The sequence below is a fragment of the Somniosus microcephalus genome, chromosome 3 (genome assembly GCF_052327205.1).
Source record: "Somniosus microcephalus isolate GS21.2 chromosome 3, FLI_Smic_1.0, whole genome shotgun sequence".
Taxonomy (NCBI): Eukaryota; Metazoa; Chordata; class Chondrichthyes; order Squaliformes; family Somniosidae; genus Somniosus; species Somniosus microcephalus.
The window spans coordinates 374,854,202-374,877,428 of record NC_140989.1 but is presented as its reverse complement, the minus strand read 5'-3'; the positions used below and the strand labels follow the sequence as shown (position 1 = coordinate 374,877,428).

The following is a 23,227-nucleotide window of genomic DNA, read 5'->3' as shown; positions in this document are numbered from 1 at the left end:
ATGCAGCGTTCCCTCAGTACTGCCCCGCCGACAGTGCAGCACTCCCTCAGTACTACCCCTCTGACAGTGCAGCACTCCCTCAGTATTGCCCCTCTGACAGCGCAGCACTCCCTCAGTACTGCCCCTCCGACAGTGCAGCACTCCCTCAGTCCTGCCCCTCCGACACTGCAGCGCTCCCTCAGTACTGCCCCTCCAACAGTGCAGCGCTCCCTCAGTACTGCTCCTCCGACAGTGCAGTGCTCCCTCAGTCCCACCCCTCCAACAGTGCCGCGCTCCCTCAGTACTGCCCCTCCGACAGTGCGGCCCTCCCTCTGTACTGCCCCTCCGACAGTGTAGCACTCCCTCAGTCCCACCCCTCCAACAGTGCCGCGCTCCCTCAGTACTGCCCCTCCTACAGTGCAGTGCTCCCCCAGTACTGCCCCTCCGACAGTGCAGCACTCCCTCAGGACTGCACTGGGAGTGTCAGCCTGGATTCTGTGCTCGAGACTCTGGACTGTGATTGAGTCAGTTCCTTCAGGAGAGGAGGGGAGGAACAGCAGAATCAAAATCTCTTCTCCTCCCTCCATCATCTCCCCTCAATCTCAGCCGCAGCTCACACTGGAAAAGCAAAATTATTCTGATGCTTAGTTTAAAAAGTCACCCCTTTAAACACGGTCACACTCTGGGTTTGGTGACCCTCCCACGGCCTGTTTCACGACACAAGGTGTTACTCTGGGCTGTGACTGATACACAGACTAGTAACGAGGATATTTATAACCCATTTTCTATAATAAATACTCCAGGATTTTATAAACTGCTGCACTGCGAGCAGAAATAGTCTCTGAATGTCTCACTTCCTCCCACGTAATGCTGTTCCCCTTCAGCTCGAGCAGCACAATCCACCGTCACCTTCTGGGCCCAACGTCACTCCTCCTGCTCAAACCCCAACACACGCTCCCCATCTCCAGTCACACCCCCAACACACGCTCACCATCTCCAGTCACACCCCCAACACACACTCACCATCTCCAGTCACACCCCCAACACACACTCACCATCTCCAGTCACACCCCCAACACACACTCACCATCTCCAGTCACACCCCCAACACACACTCCCCATCTCCAGTCACACCCCCAACACACACTCACCATCTCCAGTCACAGCCCCAACACACACTCACCATCTCCAGTCACAGCCCCAACACACGCTCACCATCTCCAGTCACACCCCCAACACACACTCACCATCTCCAGTCACACCCTCAACACACGCTCACCATCTCCAGTCACACCCCAACACACGCTCACCATCTCCAGTCACACCCCCAACACACGCTCACCATCTCCAGTCACAGCCCCAACACACACTCACCATCTCCAGTGAAACCCCAACACACGCTCACCATCTCGTCACACCCCCAACACACACTCACCATCTCCAGTCACACCCCCAACACACGCTCACCATCTCCAGTCACACCCCCAACACACACTCACCATCTCCAGTCACACCCCCAACACACACTCGCCATCTCCAGTCACACCCCCAACACACGCTCACCATCTCCAGTCACACCCCCAACTCACACTCACCATCTCGTCACACCCCAACACACACTCACCATCTCCAGTCACACCCCAACACACACTCACCATCTCCAGTCACACCCCCAACACACACTCACCATCTCCAGTCACACCCTCAACACACACTCACCATCTCCAGTCACACCCCCAACACACACACACCATCTCCAGTCACACCCCCAACACACGCTCATCATCTCCAGTCACACCCCCAACACACACTCACCATCTCCAGTCACACCCCCAACACACACTCACCATCTCGTCACACCCCCAACACACACTCACCATCTCGTCACACCAACACACGCTCACCATCTCCAGTCACTCTCAACACACGCTCACCATCTCGTCACACCCCCAACACACGCTCACCATCTCCAGTCACACCCCCAACACACACTCACCAACTCCAGTCACACCCCCAACACACACTCACCATCTCCAGTCACACACCCAACACACGATCACCATCTCCAGTCACAACCCCAACACACACTCACCATCTCCATTCACACCCCCAACACATGCTCACCATCTCGTCACACCAACACACGCTCACCATCGCCAGTCACACCCCCAACACACTCACCATCTCCAGTCACACCCCCAACACACACTCACCATCTCCAGTCACACCCCCAACACACGCTCACCATCTCCAGTCACACCCCCAACACACACTCACCATCTCCAGCCACACCACCAACACACACTCACCATCTCGTCACACCAACACACACTCACCATCTCGTCACACCCCCAACACACACTCACATCTCCAGTCACACCAACACACACTCACCATCTCCAGTCACACCCCCAACACACGCTCACCATCTCGTCACACCCCCAACACACACTCACCATCTTCAGTCACACCCCCCAACACACACTCACCATCTCGTCACACCAACACACAGTCACCATCTCCAGTCACACCCCCAACACACACTCACCATCTCCAGTCACACCCCCAACACACACTCGCCATCTCCAGTCACACCCCCAACACACGCTCACCATCTCCAGTCACACCCACAACACACGCTCACCATCTCCAGTCACACCCCCAACACACGCTCACCATCTCGTCACAGCCCCAACACACACTCACCATCTCCAGTGAAACCCCAACACACGCGCACCATCTCCAGTCACACCCCCAACACACGCTCACCATCTCCAGTCACACCCCCAACACACACTCACCATCTCGTCACACCCCCAACACACGCTCACCATCTCCAGTCACACCCCCAACACACACTCACCATCTCCAGTCACACCCCAACACACACTCACCATCTCGTCACACACCCAACACACACTCATCATCTCCAGTCACACCCCCAACACACACTCACCATCTCCAATCACACACTCACCATCACCAGTCACACCAACACACGCTCACCATCTCCAGTCACATCCCCAACACACGCTCACCATCTCCAGTCACACCCCCAACAGACGCTCACCATCTCGTCACACCCCCAACTCACACTCACCATCTCATCACACCCCAACATACACTCACCATCTCCAGTCACACCCCAACACACACTCACCATCTCCAGTCACACCCCCAACACACAATTCACAATTCACAATTCAAATCGCTTTATTGGCATGATAAGTTACATCTTATGTTGCCAAAGCATCAAAATACATCTATGGTTTACCACATAAACGCAGTTCCATTCATACAGTGTATAAACAGGTATATCCCTGAGTGTATAAATATACATTCGCATCGTTTATATATATTCTTTTCTTAGTTTACTGGTTGGCTCTCTGTTCATGGCAAGCTGTAACATAGCGTGCCGCCAGTGTTATACAGCTTCTCTCCTCTCCCAGTAGGAATGGGAGTTTTTGGTTGTCATTCAGATTTCTGAAATCAGGGCATATTTGTGAGAATTTTTGGTAGAAATTCTCCCTGATGCCCTGATATTTTCCACAAGCTGTGAGGAAGTGCATCTCTGTCTCCACCACTCCCTGACAGCAGTGCGAGCATATCCTTTCCTCTCTTGGCAGCCTGGTCTGCCTGTGTCTGCCTTTTTCGATCGCTAGGCTATGTTCGCTAAGTCTGTACCTTGTCAAGGTTCTTCTCAGTTTGTTATCCTTTACCATGGTCAGGTAATCAGCTATGTTGTATTGTCTGTTTAGGGCCAAGTAGCAATTGAGTTTGCTTTGGGTTTTTGTTGTTTCTGCCCAATATGTCAGATATTTTTCCTTTTGCTTAGCGACGATTGTGTTGGGTCGAATTCTTTGTGTTACCCTGTCACTGTCCTGGGGCTGGTTATTGTTAGTATTGTTAGTAGTTACTTCACTGAGTCCCAGGACTAGTTGACTGAGGGTATTCTTCTTTATGGTCAGCTCTTGGCATTTCAGGGCGTCGTAGTGATAGCATTGGGGATTGCTCATTTGTAGGTGATTCCAAAATTTGGTGGCTCTTTTTTGGATAGTGATTATTAATGGATATTGGCCGAGTTCCGCCCTGCATGCATTGTTTACTGTTTTCCTTTGAGTCCGGAGGATACTTTTACAGAATTCTGCATGTAGGATCTCAATTGGGTGTTTGTCCCATTTTGCAAATTCTTGTTGAGTTAGTGGTCCCCATACCTCACTGCCATAGAGTGCAATTGGTTCAATTACTGATTTGAAAATTTTGAGCCAAATGCTAATTGGGATTTCTATTTGGATTGATTTTTTGATGGCATAGAAAGCCCTTCTATGCCAACACTCACCATCTCCAGTCACACCCCCAACACACGCTCACCATCTCCAGTCACACCCCCAACTCACACTCACCATCTCCAGTCACACCCCAACACACACTCACCATCTCCAGTCACACCCCAACACACACTCACCATCTCCAGTCACACCCCCAACACACACTCACCATCTCCAGTCACACCCCCAACACACACTCACCATCTCCAGTCACACCAACACACGCTCACCATCTCCAGTCTCACCCTCAACACACGCTCACCATCTCCAGTCACACCCCCAACACACACTCACCATCTCCAGTCACACCCCCAACACACACTCACCATCTCCAGTCACACACCCAACACACGCTCACCATCTCCAGTCACAACCCCAACACACACTCACCATCTCCATTCACACCCCCAACACATGCTCACCATCTCCAGTCACACCAACACACGCTCACCATCGCCAGTCACACCCCCAACACACTCACCATCTCCAGTCACACCCCCAACACACACTCACCATCACCAGTCACACCAACACACGCTCACCATCTCCAGTCACACCCCCAACACACACTCACCATCTCGTCACACCACCAACACACACTCACCATCTCCAGTCACACCAACACACGCTCACCATCTCGTCACACCCCCAACACACTCTCACCATCTCTAGTCACACCCCCAACACACGCTCACCATCTCCAGTCACACCCCCAACATACACTCACCATCTCCAGTCACGCCCCCAACACACGCTCACCATCTCCAGTCACACCCCCAACACACGCTCACCATCTCCAATCACACCAACACACGCTCACCATCTCCAGTCACACCCCCAACACACACTCACCATCTCCAGTCACACCCCCAACACACACTCAACATCTCCAGTCACACCCCCAACACACGCTCACCATCTCCAGTCACACCCCCAACTCACACTCACCATCTCCAGTCACACCCCAACACACACTCACCATCTCCAGTCACACCCCAACACACACTCACCATCTCGTCACACCCCCAACACACACTCACCATCTCCAGTCACACCCCCAACACACACTCACCATCTCCAGTCACACCAACACACACTCACCATCTCGTCACACCCCCAACACACTCACCATCTCCAGTCACACCACCAACACACACTCACCATCTCCAGTCACACCAACACACACTCACCATCTCGTCACACCCCCAACACACACTCACCATCTCCAGTCACACCAACACACGCTCACCATCTCGTCACACCCTCAACACATGCTCACCATCTCCAGTCACACCCCCAACACACGCTCACCATCTCCAGTCACACCCCCAACACACACTCACCATCTCCAGTCACACCCCCAACACACACTCACCATCTCGTCACACACCCACACGCTCACCATCTCCAGTCACAACCCCAACACACACTCACCATCTCCATTCACACCCCCAACACATGCTCACCATCTCCAGTCACACCAACACACGCTCACCATCGCCAGTCACACCCCCAACACACTCACCATCTCCAGTCACACCCCCAACACACACTCACCATCACCAGTCACACCCCCAACACACGCTCACCATCTCCAGTCACACCCCCAACACACACTCACCATCTCCAGTCACACCAACACACACTCACCATCTCCAGTCACACCCCGAACACACACTCACATCTCCAGTCACACCAACACACACTCAACATCTTCAGTCACACCCCCCAACTCACACTCACCATCTCGTCACACCAACACACACTCACCATCTCCAGTCACACCCCCAACACACACTCACCATCTCCAGTCACACCCCCAACACACACTCACCATCTCCAGTCACACCCCCAACACACACTCACCATCTCGTCACACCCCCAACACATGCTCACCATCTCCAATCACACCAACACACGCTCACCGTCTCCAGTCACACCAACACACAATCACCATCTCCAATCACACCAACACACACTCACCATCTCCAGTCACACCAACACACGCTCACCATCTCGTCACATCCCCAACACACGCTCACCCTCTCGTCACACCCCCAACCCACACACACCATCTCCAGTCACACCCCCAACACACACTCACCATCTCCAGTCACACCAACACACACTCACCATCTCCAGTCACACCAACACACGCTCACCATCTCCAGTCACACCCCAACACACACTCACCATCTCCAGTCACACCCCCAACACACACTCACCATCTCGTCACACCCCAACACACGCTCACCATCTCCAATCACACCAACACACGCTCACCGTCTCCAGTCACACCAACACAAACTCACCATCTCCAATCACACCAACACACACTCACCATCTCCAGTCACACCAACACACGCTCACCATCTCCAGTCACATCCCCAACACACGCTCACCCTCTCGTCACACCCCCAACCCACACACACCATCTCCAGTCACACCCCCAACACACACTCACCATCTCCAGTCACACCAACACACACTCACCATCTCCAGTCACACCAACACACGCTCACCATCTCCAGTCACACCCCCAACACACACTCACCATCTCCAGTCACACCCCCAACACACACTCACCATCTCCAGTCACACCCCCAACAGACGCTCACCATCTCCAGTCACACCCCCAACTCACACTCACCATCTCGTCACACCCCAACATACACTCACCATCTCCAGTCACACCCCAACACACACTCACCATCTCCAGTCACACCCCCAACACACACTCACCATCTCCAGTCACACCCCCAACACACGCTCACCATCTCCAGTCACACCCCCAACTCACACTCACCATCTCCAGTCACACCCCAACACACACTCACCATCTCCAGTCACACCCCCAACACACACTCACCATCTCCAGTCACACCCCCAACACACGCTCACCATCTCCAGTCACACCCCCAACACATGCTCACCATCTCCAGTCACACCCCCAACTCACACTCACCATCTCCAGTCACACCCCCAACTCACACTCACCATCTCGTCACACCCCAACATACACTCACCATCTCCAGTCACACCCCAACACACACTCACCATCTCCAGTCACACCCCCAACACACACTCACCATCTCCAGTCACACCAACACACGCTCACCATCTCCAGTCTCACCCTCAACACACGCTCACCATCTCCAGTCACACCCCCAACACACACTCACCATCTCCAGTCACACCCCCAACACACACTCACCATCTCGTCACACCACCAACACACACTCACCATCTCCAGTCACACCAACACACGCTCACCATCTCGTCACACCCCCAACACACTCTCACCATCTCTAGTCACACCCCCAACACACGCTCACCATCTCCAGTCACACCCCCAACATACACTCACCATCTCCAGTCACGCCCCCAACACACGCTCACCATCTCCAGTCACACCCCCAACACACGCTCACCATCTCCAATCACACCAACACACGCTCACCATCTCCAGTCACACCCCCAACACACACTCACCATCTCCAGTCACACCCCCAACACACACTCAACATCTCCAGTCACACCCCCAACACACGCTCACCATCTCCAGTCACACCCCCAACTCACACTCACCATCTCCAGTCACACCCCAACACACACTCACCATCTCCAGTCACACCCCAACACACACTCACCATCTCGTCACACCCCCAACACACACTCACCATCTCCAGTCACACCCCCAACACACACTCACCATCTCCAGTCACACCAACACACACTCACCATCTCGTCACACCCCCAACACACTCACCATCTCCAGTCACACCACCAACACACACTCACCATCTCCAGTCACACCAACACACACTCACCATCTCGTCACACCCCCAACACACACTCACCATCTCCAGTCACACCAACACACGCTCACCATCTCGTCACACCCTCAACACATGCTCACCATCTCCAGTCACACCCCCAACACACGCTCACCATCTCCAGTCACACCCCCAACACACACTCACCATCTCCAGTCACACCCCCAACACACACTCACCATCTCGTCACACACCCACACGCTCACCATCTCCAGTCACAACCCCAACACACACTCACCATCTCCATTCACACCCCCAACACATGCTCACCATCTCCAGTCACACCAACACACGCTCACCATCGCCAGTCACACCCCCAACACACTCACCATCTCCAGTCACACCCCCAACACACACTCACCATCACCAGTCACACCCCCAACACACGCTCACCATCTCCAGTCACACCCCCAACACACACTCACCATCTCCAGTCACACCAACACACACTCACCATCTCCAGTCACACCCCGAACACACACTCACATCTCCAGTCACACCAACACACACTCAACATCTTCAGTCACACCCCCCAACTCACACTCACCATCTCGTCACACCAACACACACTCACCATCTCCAGTCACACCCCCAACACACACTCACCATCTCCAGTCACACCCCCAACACACACTCACCATCTCCAGTCACACCCCCAACACACACTCACCATCTCGTCACACCCCCAACACATGCTCACCATCTCCAATCACACCAACACACGCTCACCGTCTCCAGTCACACCAACACACAATCACCATCTCCAATCACACCAACACACACTCACCATCTCCAGTCACACCAACACACGCTCACCATCTCGTCACATCCCCAACACACGCTCACCCTCTCGTCACACCCCCAACCCACACACACCATCTCCAGTCACACCCCCAACACACACTCACCATCTCCAGTCACACCAACACACACTCACCATCTCCAGTCACACCAACACACGCTCACCATCTCCAGTCACACCCCAACACACACTCACCATCTCCAGTCACACCCCCAACACACACTCACCATCTCGTCACACCCCAACACACGCTCACCATCTCCAATCACACCAACACACGCTCACCGTCTCCAGTCACACCAACACAAACTCACCATCTCCAATCACACCAACACACACTCACCATCTCCAGTCACACCAACACACGCTCACCATCTCCAGTCACATCCCCAACACACGCTCACCCTCTCGTCACACCCCCAACCCACACACACCATCTCCAGTCACACCCCCAACACACACTCACCATCTCCAGTCACACCAACACACACTCACCATCTCCAGTCACACCAACACACGCTCACCATCTCCAGTCACACCCCCAACACACACTCACCATCTCCAGTCACACCCCCAACACACACTCACCATCTCCAGTCACACCCCCAACAGACGCTCACCATCTCCAGTCACACCCCCAACTCACACTCACCATCTCGTCACACCCCAACATACACTCACCATCTCCAGTCACACCCCAACACACACTCACCATCTCCAGTCACACCCCCAACACACACTCACCATCTCCAGTCACACCCCCAACACACGCTCACCATCTCCAGTCACACCCCCAACTCACACTCACCATCTCCAGTCACACCCCAACACACACTCACCATCTCCAGTCACACCCCCAACACACACTCACCATCTCCAGTCACACCCCCAACACACGCTCACCATCTCCAGTCACACCCCCAACACATGCTCACCATCTCCAGTCACACCCCCAACTCACACTCACCATCTCCAGTCACACCCCCAACTCACACTCACCATCTCGTCACACCCCAACATACACTCACCATCTCCAGTCACACCCCAACACACACTCACCATCTCCAGTCACACCCCCAACACACACTCACCATCTCCAGTCACACCAACACACGCTCACCATCTCCAGTCTCACCCTCAACACACGCTCACCATCTCCAGTCACACCCCCAACACACACTCACCATCTCCAGTCACACCCCCAACACACACTCACCATCTCCAGTCACACACCCAACACACGCTCACCATCTCCAGTCACAACCCCAACACACACTCACCATCTCCATTCACACCCCCAACACATGCTCACCATCTCCAGTCACACCAACACACGCTCACCATCGCCAGTCACACCCCCAACACACTCACCATCTCCAGTCACACCCCCAACACACACTCACCATCACCAGTCACACCCCCAACACACGCTCACCATCTCCAGTCACACCCCCAACACACACTCACCATCTCGTCACACCACCAACACACACTCACCATCTCCAGTCACACCAACACACGCTCACCATCTCGTCACACCCCCAACACACTCTCACCATCTCTAGTCACACCCCCAACACACGCTCACCATCTCCAGTCACACCCCCAACATACACTCACCATCTCCAGTCACGCCCCCAACACACGCTCACCATCTCCAGTCACACCCCCAACACACGCTCACCATCTCCAATCACACCAACACACGCTCACCATCTCCAGTCACACCCCCAACACACACTCACCATCTCCAGTCACACCCCCAACACACACTCAACATCTCCAGTCACACCCCCAACACACGCTCACCATCTCCAGTCACACCCCCAACTCACACTCACCATCTCCAGTCACACCCCAACACACACTCACCATCTCCAGTCACACCCCAACACACACTCACCATCTCCAGTCACACCCCCAACACACACTCACCATCTCCAGTCACACCCCCAACACACACTCACCATCTCCAGTCACACCAACACACACTCACCATCTCGTCACACCCCCAACACACACTCACCATCTCCAGTCACACCACCAACACACACTCACCATCTCCAGTCACACCAACACACACTCACCATCTCGTCACACCCCCAACACACACTCACCATCTCCAGTCACACCAACACACGCTCACCATCTCCAGTCACACCCTCAACACACGCTCACCATCTCCAGTCACACCCCCAACACACGCTCACCATCTCCAGTCACACCCCCAACACACACTCACCATCTCCAGTCACACCCCCAACACACACTCACCATCTCGTCACACACCCACACGCTCACCATCTCGTCACAACCCCAACACACACTCACCATCTCCATTCACACCCCCAACACATGCTCACCATCTCCAGTCACACCAACACACGCTCACCATCGCCAGTCACACCCCCAACACACTCACCATCTCCAGTCACACCCCCAACACACACTCACCATCACCAGTCACACCCCCAACACACGCTCACCATCTCCAGTCACACCCCCAACACACACTCACCATCTCCAGTCACACCAACACACACTCACCATCTCCAGTCACACCCCGAACACACACTCACATCTCCAGTCACACCAACACACACTCAACATCTTCAGTCACACCCCCCAACTCACACTCACCATCTCGTCACACCAACACACACTCACCATCTCCAGTCACACCCCCAACACACACTCACCATCTCCAGTCACACCCCCAACACACACTCACCATCTCCAGTCACACCCCCAACACACACTCACCATCTCGTCACACCCCCAACACATGCTCACCATCTCCAATCACACCAACACACGCTCACCGTCTCCAGTCACACCAACACACAATCACCATCTCCAATCACACCAACACACACTCACCATCTCCAGTCACACCAACACACGCTCACCATCTCGTCACATCCCCAACACACGCTCACCCTCTCGTCACACCCCCAACCCACACACACCATCTCCAGTCACACCCCCAACACACACTCACCATCTCCAGTCACACCAACACACACTCACCATCTCCAGTCACACCAACACACGCTCACCATCTCCAGTCACACCCCAACACACACTCACCATCTCCAGTCACACACCCAACACACACTCACCATCTCGTCACACCCCAACACACGCTCACCATCTCCAATCACACCAACACACGCTCACCGTCTCCAGTCACACCAACACAAACTCACCATCTCCAATCACACCAACACACACTCACCATCTCCAGTCACACCAACACACGCTCACCATCTCCAGTCACATCCCCAACACACGCTCACCCTCTCGTCACACCCCCAACCCACACACACCATCTCCAGTCACACCCCCAACACACACTCACCATCTCCAGTCACACCCCCAACACACACTCACCATCTCCAGTCACACCCCCAACAGACGCTCACCATCTCCAGTCACACCCCCAACTCACACTCACCATCTCGTCACACCCCAACATACACTCACCATCTCCAGTCACACCCCAACACACACTCACCATCTCCAGTCACACCCCCAACACACACTCACCATCTCCAGTCACACCCCCAACACACGCTCACCATCTCCAGTCACACCCCCAACTCACACTCACCATCTCCAGTCACACCCCAACACACACTCACCATCTCCAGTCACACCCCAACACACACTCACCATCTCCAGTCACACCCCCAACACACACTCACCATCTCCAGTCACACCCCCAACACACACTCACCATCTCCAGTCACACCAACACACGCTCACCATCTCCAGTCTCACCCTCAACACACGCTCACAATCTCCAGTCACACCCCCAACACACGCTCACCATCTCCAGTCACACCCCCAACACACACTCACCATCTCCAGTCACACCCCCAACACACACTCACCATCTCCAGTCACACACCCAACACACACTCACCATCTCCAGTCACAACCCCAACACACACTCACCATCTCCATTCACACCCCCAACACATGCTCACCATCTCCAGTCACACCAACACACGCTCACCATCGCCAGTCACACCCCCAACACACTCACCATCTCCAGTCACACCCCCAACACACACTCACCATCACCAGTCACACCCCCAACACACGCTCACCATCTCCAGTCACACCCCCAACACACACTCACCATCTCGTCACACCACCAACACACACTCACCATCTCCAGTCACACCAACACACACTCACCATCTCCAGTCACACCCCCAACACACACTCACATCTCCAGTCACACCAACACACACTCAACATCTTCAGTCACACCCCCCAACACACTCACCATCTCGTCACACCAACACACACTCACCATCTCCAGTCACACCAACACACGCTCACCATCTCGTCACACCCCCAACACACTCTCACCATCTCTAGTCACACCCCCAACACATGCTCACCATCTCCAGTCACACCCCCAACATACACTCACCATCTCCAGTCACGCCCCCAACACACGCTCACCATCTCCAGTCACACCCCCAACACACGCTCACCATCTCCAATCACACCAACACACGCTCACCATCTCCAGTCACACCCCCAACACACACTCACCATCTCCAGTCACACCCCCAACACACACTCAACATCTCCAGTCACACCCCCAACACACGCTCACCATCTCCAGTCACACCCCCAACTCACACTCACCATCTCCAGTCACACCCCAACACACACTCACCATCTCCAGTCACACCCCAACACACACTCACCATCTCCAGTCACACCCCCAACACACACTCACCATCTCCAGTCACACCCCCAACACACACTCACCATCTCCAGTCAAACCCCCAACACACACTCACCATCTCCAGTCACACCAACACACACTCACCATCACGTCACACCCCCAACACACACTCACCATCTCCAGTCACACCACCAACACACACTCACCATCTCGTCACACCAACACACACTCACCATCTCGTCACACCCCCAACACACACTCACCATCTCCAGTCACACCAACACACGCTCACCATCTCCAGTCACACCCTCAACACACGCTCACCATCTCCAGTCACACCCCCAACACACGCTCACCATCTCCAGTCACACCCCCAACACACACTCACCATCTCCAGTCACACCCCCAACACACACTCACCATCTCGTCACACACCCAACACACGCTCACCATCTCCAGTCACAACCCCAACACACACTCACCATCTCCATTCACACCCCCAACACATGCTCACCATCTCCAGTCACACCAACACACGCTCACCATCGCCAGTCACACCCCCAACACACTCACCATCTCCAGTCACACCTCCAACACACACTCACCATTCCCAGTCACACCCCCAACACACACTCACCATCTCCAGTCACACCCCCAACACACACTCACCATCTCCAGTCACACCACCAACACACACTCACCATCTCCAGTCACACCAACACACACTCACCATCTCCAGTCACACCCCGAACACACACTCACATCTCCAGTCACACCAACACACACTCAACATCTTCAGTCACACCCCCCAACACACACTCACCATCTCGTCACACCAACACACACTCACCATCTCCAGTCACACCCCCAACACACACTCACCATCTCCAGTCACACCCCCAACACACACTCACCATCTCCAGTCACACCCCCAACACACACTCACCATCTCGTCACACCCCAACACACGCTCACCATCTCCAATCACACCAACACACGCTCACCGTCTCCAGTCACACCAACACACACTCACCATCTCCAATCACACCAACACACACTCACCATCTCCAGTCACACCAACACACGCTCACCATCTCCAGTCACATCCCCAACACACGCTCACCCTCTCGTCACACCCCCAACCCACACACACCATCTCCAGTCACACCCCCAACACACACTCACCATCTCCAGTCACACCAACACACACTCACCATCTCCAGTCACACCAACACACGCTCACCATCTCCAGTCACACCCCCAACACACACTCACCATCTCCAGTCACACCCCCAACACACACTCACCATCTCGTCACACCCCAGAACACACGCTCACCATCTCCAATCACACCAACACACGCTCACCGTCTCCAGTCACACCAACACAAACTCACCATCTCCAATCACACCAACACACACTCACCATCTCCAGTCACACCAACACACGCTCACCATCTCCAGTCACATCCCCAACACACGCTCACCCTCTCGTCACACCCCCAACCCACACACACCATCTCCAGTCACACCCCCAACACACACTCACCATCTCCAGTCACACCAACACACACTCACCATCTCCAGTCGCACCAACACACGCTCACCATCTCCAGTCACACCCCCAACACACACTCACCATCTCCAGTCACACCAACACACACTCACCATCTCCAATCACACCCCCAACACACTCACCATCTCCAGTCACACCCCCAACACACACTCACCATCTCCAGTCACACCCCCAACACACACTCACCATCTCCAGTCACACCCGCAACACACACTCACCATCTCCTGTCACACCAACACACACTCACCATCTCGTCACACCCCCAACACACACTCACCATCTCCAGTCACATCCCCAACACACACTCACCATCTCCAGTCACACCCCCAACACACACTCACCATCTCCAATCACACCCCCAACACACACTCACCATCTCCAGTCACACCCCCAACACACGCTCACCATCTCCAGTCACACCCCCAACACACACTCACCATCTCGTCACACCCCCAACACACGCTCACCATCTCCAGTCACACCCCCAACACACACTCACCATCTCCAGTCACATCCCAACACACACTCACCATCTCCAGTCACACCCCAACACACACTCACCATCTCGTCACACCCCCAACACACACTCACCATCTCCAGTCACACCCCCAACACAAACTCACCATCTCCAGTCACACCCCCAACACACACTCACCATCTCCATTCACACCCCAACACATGCTCATCATCTCGTCACACCCCCAACACACACTCACCATCTCCAGTCACACCCCCAACACACACTCACCATCTCGTCACACCCCCAACACACACTCACCATCTCCAGTCACACCAACACACACTCACCATCTCCAGTCACACCAACACACGCTCACCATCTCCAGTCACACCCCCAACACACACTCACCATCTCCAGTCACACCCCCAACACACACTCACCATCTCGTCACACCCCAGAACACACGCTCACCATCTCCAATCACACCAACACACGCTCACCGTCTCCAGTCACACCAACACAAACTCACCATCTCCAATCACACCAACACACACTCACCATCTCCAGTCACACCAACACACGCTCACCATCTCCAGTCACATCCCCAACACACGCTCACCCTCTCGTCACACCCCCAACCCACACACACCATCTCCAGTCACACCCCCAACACACACTCACCATCTCCAGTCACACCAACACACACTCACCATCTCCAGTCGCACCAACACACGCTCACCATCTCCAGTCACACCCCCAACACACACTCACCATCTCCAGTCACACCAACACACACTCACCATCTCCAATCACACCCCCAACACACACTCACCATCTCCAGTCACACCCCCAACACACACTCACCATCTCCAGTCACACCCCCAACACACACTCACCATCTCCAGTCACACCCGCAACACACACTCACCATCTCCTGTCACACCAACACACACTCACCATCTCGTCACACCCCCAACACACACTCACCATCTCCAGTCACATCCCCAACACACACTCACCATCTCCAGTCACACCCCCAACACACACTCACCATCTCCAATCACACCCCCAACACACACTCACCATCTCCAGTCACACCCCCAACACACGCTCACCATCTCCAGTCACACCCCCAACACACACTCACCATCTCGTCACACCCCCAACACACGCTCACCATCTCCAGTCACACCCCCAACACACACTCACCATCTCCAGTCACATCCCAACACACACTCACCATCTCCAGTCACACCCCAACACACACTCACCATCTCGTCACACCCCCAACACACACTCACCATCTCCAGTCACACCCCCAACACAAACTCACCATCTCCAGTCACACCCCCAACACACACTCACCATCTCCATTCACACCCCAACACATGCTCATCATCTCGTCACACCCCCAACACACACTCACCATCTCCAGTCACACCCCCAACACACACTCACCATCTCGTCACACCCCCAACACACACTCACCATCTCCAGTCACACCAACACACGCTCACCATCTCCAGTCACACCCTCAACACACGCTCACCATCTCCAGTCACACCCCCAACACACGCTCACCATCTCCAGTCACACCCCCAACACACACTCACCATCTCCAGTCACACCCCCAACACACACTCACCATCTCCAGTCACACACCCAACACACGCTCACCATCGCCAGTCAAAACCCCAACACACACTCACCATCTCCATTCTCACCCCCAACACACACTCACCATCACCAGTCACACCCCAACACACGCTCACCATCTCCAGTCACACCCCCAGCACACACTCACCATCTCCAGTCACACCCCCAACACACGCTCACCATCTCCAGTCACACCCCGAACACACGCTCACCATCTCCAGTCACACCCCCAACACACGCTCACCATCTCCAGTCACACCCCCAACACACGCTCACCATCTCCAGTCACACCCGCAACACACACTCACCATCTCCAGTCACACCCCCAACACACGCTCACCATCTCCAGTCACACCCCCAACACACGCTCACCATCTCCAGTCACACCCCCAACACACACTCACCATCTCCAGTCACACCCCCAACACACACTCACCATCTCCAGTCACACACCCAACACACGCTCACCATCGCCAGTCACAACCCCAACACACACTCACCATCTCCATTCACACCCCCAACACACACTCACCATCACCAGTCACACCCCAACACACGCTCACCATCTCCAGTCACGCCCCCAGCACACACTCACCATCTCCAGTCACACCCCCAACACACGCTCACCATCTCCAGTCACACCCCCAACACACGCTCACCATCTCCAGTCACACCCCCAACACACGCTCACCATCTCCAGTCACACCCCCAACACACACTCACCATCTCCAGTCACACCCGCAACACACACTCACCATCTCCAGTCACACCCCCAACACACACTCACCATCTCCAGTCACACCCCCAACACACACTCACCATCTCCAGTCACACCCACAACACACACTCACCATCTCCAGTCACACCCCCAACACACACTCACCATCTCCAGTCACACCCCCAACACACACTCACCATCTCGTCACACCAACACACACTCACCATCTCCAGTCACACACCAACACACACTCACCATCTCCAGTCACACCAACAACAACTTGCGATTATATAGCACCTTTAACGTAGTAGAATGCCCCAAGGTGCTTCACAGCAGCGTAATCTGACAAAACTAGACATCGAGCCACATTAGGAGATATTCAGACAGGTGACCAAAAGCTTGGTCAAAGAAGTAGGTTTTAAGGAGGCTCTTAAAGCCGGAGAGAGTTAGAGAGGCGGAGATGTTTAGAGAGGGAATTCCAGAAATTGGGCCCCAGGCAGCTGAAGGCACGGCCGCCAATGGTGGGGCAAAGGGACTAGAGGCCAGAGTTGGAGGAGTGCAGAGATCTCGGAGTGTTGTAGGGCCTGATGTTCTCACAGTCAGACATCACTAGAGTTTGATGAGGTTGTGATATTTTCTGCATAGTTGAAGGGAGATTATTTTCAGTGATCACATTATCTTCACAAGCTGCAGATCAATATAAATAATTACACCTTGAGAACAGGCGAGTTGGGTTTGAATTTATAGAGAGCTCAGAGCTGAGGGGAGTTTGAATCTTGCCCAGTGTGTATTTCTGGGATGTGGGCTGGTTTGATGCCCTCACTCTGGAAACTCTATGATTTAGACATTAAATGAAATGTCGGGGAAAATTAATCTGATGCCAGACAGGAGCATTAAACACACGGCGGGGAAACAGAACAACTTCAGGATCAGGCTGTTCATCAAAATCTCATTTCCACCAAAGCTGATTTAAGGCTCATCCAATCCCACTGTTGTGTGTTCAGGATTATTTCTTCATTAACCATTAAATAAAGAAAGCTCCTTCTGCATCTCTAAAGGTTTCTAAAGTCAGACAATGTGGGAATGAGTGAGTGGGGAGATGCTCAGTGAAAGCCAATTGTCCCCAACACTGGGAGTGGTCCAGGGTGTGAGACTGGGCCGGAGCGGCAGGGGGCGCTGTTCAGTGTTCCAGCCGCTCCATCCCAGGGTGAATGGGAATGTGACTCTGGGAGTGTTGGAGATTGACAGATTGCAGGAAGCGGAGTAACTCACCCTGCACTGCACACAGCCCCCTATACAATGCACACAGCACCCTATACAATGCACAGATCCCCTATACAATGCACACAGCCCCCTATACACTGCACACAGCCCCCTATACACTGCACACAGCCCCTATACAATGCACACAGCCCCCTATACAATGCACAGCCTCCTATACAATGCACACAGCCTCCTATACAAGGCACACAGCCCCCTATACAATGCACACAGCCCCTATACAATGCACACCTCTCTATACAATGCACACAGCCCCCTATACAATGCACATAGCCTCTTATACAATGCACACAGCCCCCATACAATGCACACTGCCCCCTATACAATGCACACAGCCCCCTATACAATGCACACAGCCTCCTATACAATGCACACATCCCTCTTATACAATCCACACCTCTCTATACAATGCACACAGCCCCCTATACAATGCACACAGCCCCCTATACAATGCACACAGCCTCCTATACAATGCACACAGCCCCCTATACAAGGCACACAGCCTCCTATACAATGCACATAGCCCCCTATACAATGCACAGCCTCCTATACAATGCACACAGCCCCCTATACAATGCACACAGCCTCCTATAAAATGCACACATCCCTCCTATACAATCCACACCTCTCTATACAATGCACACAGCCCCCTATACAATGCCAACATTCATGCTATAGAATGCACACACCCCTCCTATACAATCCACACCTCTCTATACAATGCCTGCTATCCTCAGATACAATGTACAGAAGCCTCTTCTCCAATGGCCCATTGCTGCTGTAGAATGCACACAGAATCTTCCTCTCCAATTCTCCAGCCCTCCTGTACAATCCACACAGGAACCTGTCTGATCCCCGGGCCAAGCCGCCAATCGCTGCTGGAAACAGCAAGGCGATCCCGGGAGATCCCGGGACAGAGTCTGACTCACTCTGGGGGAGATCAGCGAGCTCCGGACCGGGCGAGATCCCGGAGCCAGCTCCGCATTGCTCAGCAACAAGTCCAGGAGCCTCTTCAATGGCATCGGAGGAGTTTAGCCCAGAATCCGCACTCAGGGGAGAGAGAGAGTGAGAGAGAGAGGGAGAGAGAGAGAGAGAGCGGGGGGGGGAGAGAGAGAGGGAGAGAGAGAGAGAGAGCGGGGGGGGGAGAGAGAGAGAGAGCGGGGGGGGGGAGAGAGAGAGAGAGCGGGGGGGGGAGAGAGAGAGAGCGGGGGGGGGGAGAGAGAGAGAGCGGGGGGGGGGAGAGAGAGAGAGCGGGGGGGGGGAGAGAGAGCGGGGGGGGGGAGAGAGAGAGAGCGGGGGGGGGAGAGAGAGAGAGCGGGGGGGGGAGAGAGAGAGAGCGGGGGGGGGAGAGAGAGAGAGCGGGGGGGGGGAGAGAGAGAGAGCGGGGGGGGAGAGAGAGAGAGCGGGGGGGGGGGGAGAGAGAGAGAGCGGGGGGGGGGGGAGAGAGAGAGAGAGCGGGGGGGGGGGGAGAGAGAGAGCGGGGGGGGGGGGAGAGAGAGAGCGGGGGGGGGGGGAGAGAGAGAGAGCGGGGGGGGGGGGGGAGAGAGAGAGCGGCGGGGGGGGGGGAGAGAGAGAGCGGCGGGGGGGGGGGGGAGAGAGAGAGCGGGGGGGGGGGGGGGAGAGAGAGAGCGGGGGGGGGGGAGATAGAGAGCGGGGGGGGGGGGAGAGAGAGAGCGGGGGGGGGAGAGAGAGAGAGCGGGGGGGGGAGAGAGAGAGAGAGAGCGGGGGGGGGGGAGAGAGAGAGAGAGCGGGGGGGGGGAGAGAGAGAGAGCGGGGGGGGGGAGAGAGAGAGAGCGGGGGGGGGAGAGAGAGATAGCGGGGGGGGGGGAGAGAGAGAGAGCGGGGGGGGGGGGGAGAGAGAGAGAGCGGGGGGGGGGGAGAGAGAGAGAGCGGGGGGGAGAGAGAGAGAGCGGGGGGGGGAGAGAGAGAGCGGGGGGGGGGAGAGAGAGAGCGGGGGGGGGAGAGAGAGAGAGCGGGGGGGGGGAGAGAGAGAGCGGGGGGGGGGAGAGAGAGAGCGGGGGGGGGGAGAGAGAGAGCGGGGGGGGGAGAGAGAGAGCGGGGGGGGGAGAGAGAGAGCGGGGGGGGGAGAGAGAGAGCGGGGGGGGGGGAGAGAGAGAGCGGGGGGGGGGGGGAGAGAGAGCGGGGGGGGGGGGAGAGAGAGCGGGGGGGGGGGAGAGAGAGCGGGGGGGGGGAGAGAGAGAGCGGGGGGGGGAGAGAGAGAGCGGGGGGGGAGAGAGAGAGAGCGGGGGGGGGAGAGAGAGAGAGCGGGGGGGGAGGAGAGAGAGAGAGCGGGGGGGGGAGAGAGAGAGCGGGGGGGGAGAGAGAGAGAGCAGGGGGGGGGAGAGAGAGAGCAGGGGGGGGGAGAGAGAGAGCGGGGGGGGGGAGAGAGAGCGGAGGGGGGGGGAGAGAGAGAGCGGGGGGGGGGGAGAGAGAGAGCGGGGGGGGGGGAGAGAGAGAGCGGGGGGGGGGAGAGAGAGAGCGGGGGGGGGGGAGAGAGAGAGCGGGGGGGGGGAGAGAGAGAGCGGGGGGGGGGGAGAGAGAGCGGGGGGGGGGAGAGAGAGAGCGGGGGGGGGGGAGAGAGAGAGCGGGGGGGGGGAGAGAGAGAGCGGGGGGGGGGGAGAGAGAGCGGGGGGGGGGAGAGAGAGAGCGGGGGGGGGAGAGAGAGAGCGGGGGGGGAGAGAGAGAGAGCGGGGGGGGAGAGAGAGAGAGCGGGGGGGGAGAGAGAGAGAGAGCGGGGGGGGGGAGAGAGAGAGCGGGGGGGGAGAGAGAGAGAGCAGGGGGGGGGAGAGAGAGAGCGGGGGGGGGAGAGAGAGAGAGCGGGGGGGGGAGAGAGAGAGAGCGGGGGGGGGGGAGAGAGAGAGAGCGGGGTGGGGGAGAGAGAGAGAGCGGGGGGGGGAGAGAGAGAGAGAGAGAGCGGGGGGGGGAGAGAGAGAGCGGGGGGGGGGAGAAGAGAGAGAGCGGGGGGGGGGGAGAGAGAGAGCGGGGGGGGAGAGAGAGAGAGAGCGGGGGGGGGAGAGAGAGAGAGAGCGGGGGGGGGAGAGAGAGAGAGAGCGGGGGGGGGAGAGAGAGAGCGGGGGGGGGGGAGAGAGAGAGCGGGGGGGGGAGAGAGAGAGAGAGAGCGGGGGGGGGAGAGAGAGAGCGGGGGGGGAGAGAGAGAGAGAGCGGGGGGGGGGAAGAGAGAGAGAGAGCGGGGGGGGGAGAGAGAGAGAGAGCGGGGGGGGGAGAGAGAGAGAGAGAGAGCGGGGGGGGAGAGAGAGAGAGAGAGCGGGGGGGGAGAGAGAGAGAGAGAGAGCGGGGGGGGGGAGAGAGAGAGAGCGGGGGGGGGGGAGAGAGAGAGAGAGCGGGGGGGGGGAGAGAGAGAGAGAGCGGGGGGGGGGAGAGAGAGAGAGAGCGGGGGGGGGGAGAGAGAGAGAGAGCGGGGGGGGAGAGAGAGAGCGGGGGGGGAGAGAGAGAGCGGGGGGGGAGAGAGAGAGAGCGGGGGGGGGGGAGAGAGAGAGAGCGGGGGGGGAGAGAGAGAGAGCGGGGGGGGGAGAGAGAGCGGGGGGGGGGAGAGAGAGAGAGCGGGGGGGGGAGAGAGAGAGAGCGGGGGGGGGGGAGAGAGAGAGAGAGGGGGGGAGAGAGAGAGAGCGGGGGGGGGAGAGAGAGAGAGCGGGGGGGGGAGAGAGAGAGAGCGGGGGGGGGAGAGAGAGAGAGCGGGGGGGGGAGAGAGAGAGAGAGCGGGGGGGGGAGAGAGAGAGAGCGGGGGGGGGGAGAGAGAGAGAGCGGGGGGGGGAGAGAGAGAGCGGGGGGGGGGAGAGAGAGAGCGGGGGGGGGGGAGAGAGAGAGCGGGGGGGGGGAGAGAGAGAGCGGGGGGGGAGAGAGAGAGCGGGGGGGGGAGAGAG

At 56.5% G+C, this 23,227-nt stretch overlaps 1 protein-coding gene across 1 annotated transcript in view; it reads right to left on the bottom strand.

Moving 5' to 3' along the window:
* Positions 1 to 20,418, bottom strand: part of LOC147122451 (netrin-G1-like) — an 86,947-nt gene extending 66,529 nt beyond the window's left edge. The window contains exon 1 of the mRNA XM_085983606.1: positions 20,276 to 20,418. The gene's annotated coding sequence lies outside the window, so the exon portion shown is untranslated. The remainder of the gene's footprint in view (positions 1 to 20,275) is intronic.
* Between the last annotated feature and the right edge of the window lie 2,809 nt (positions 20,419 to 23,227).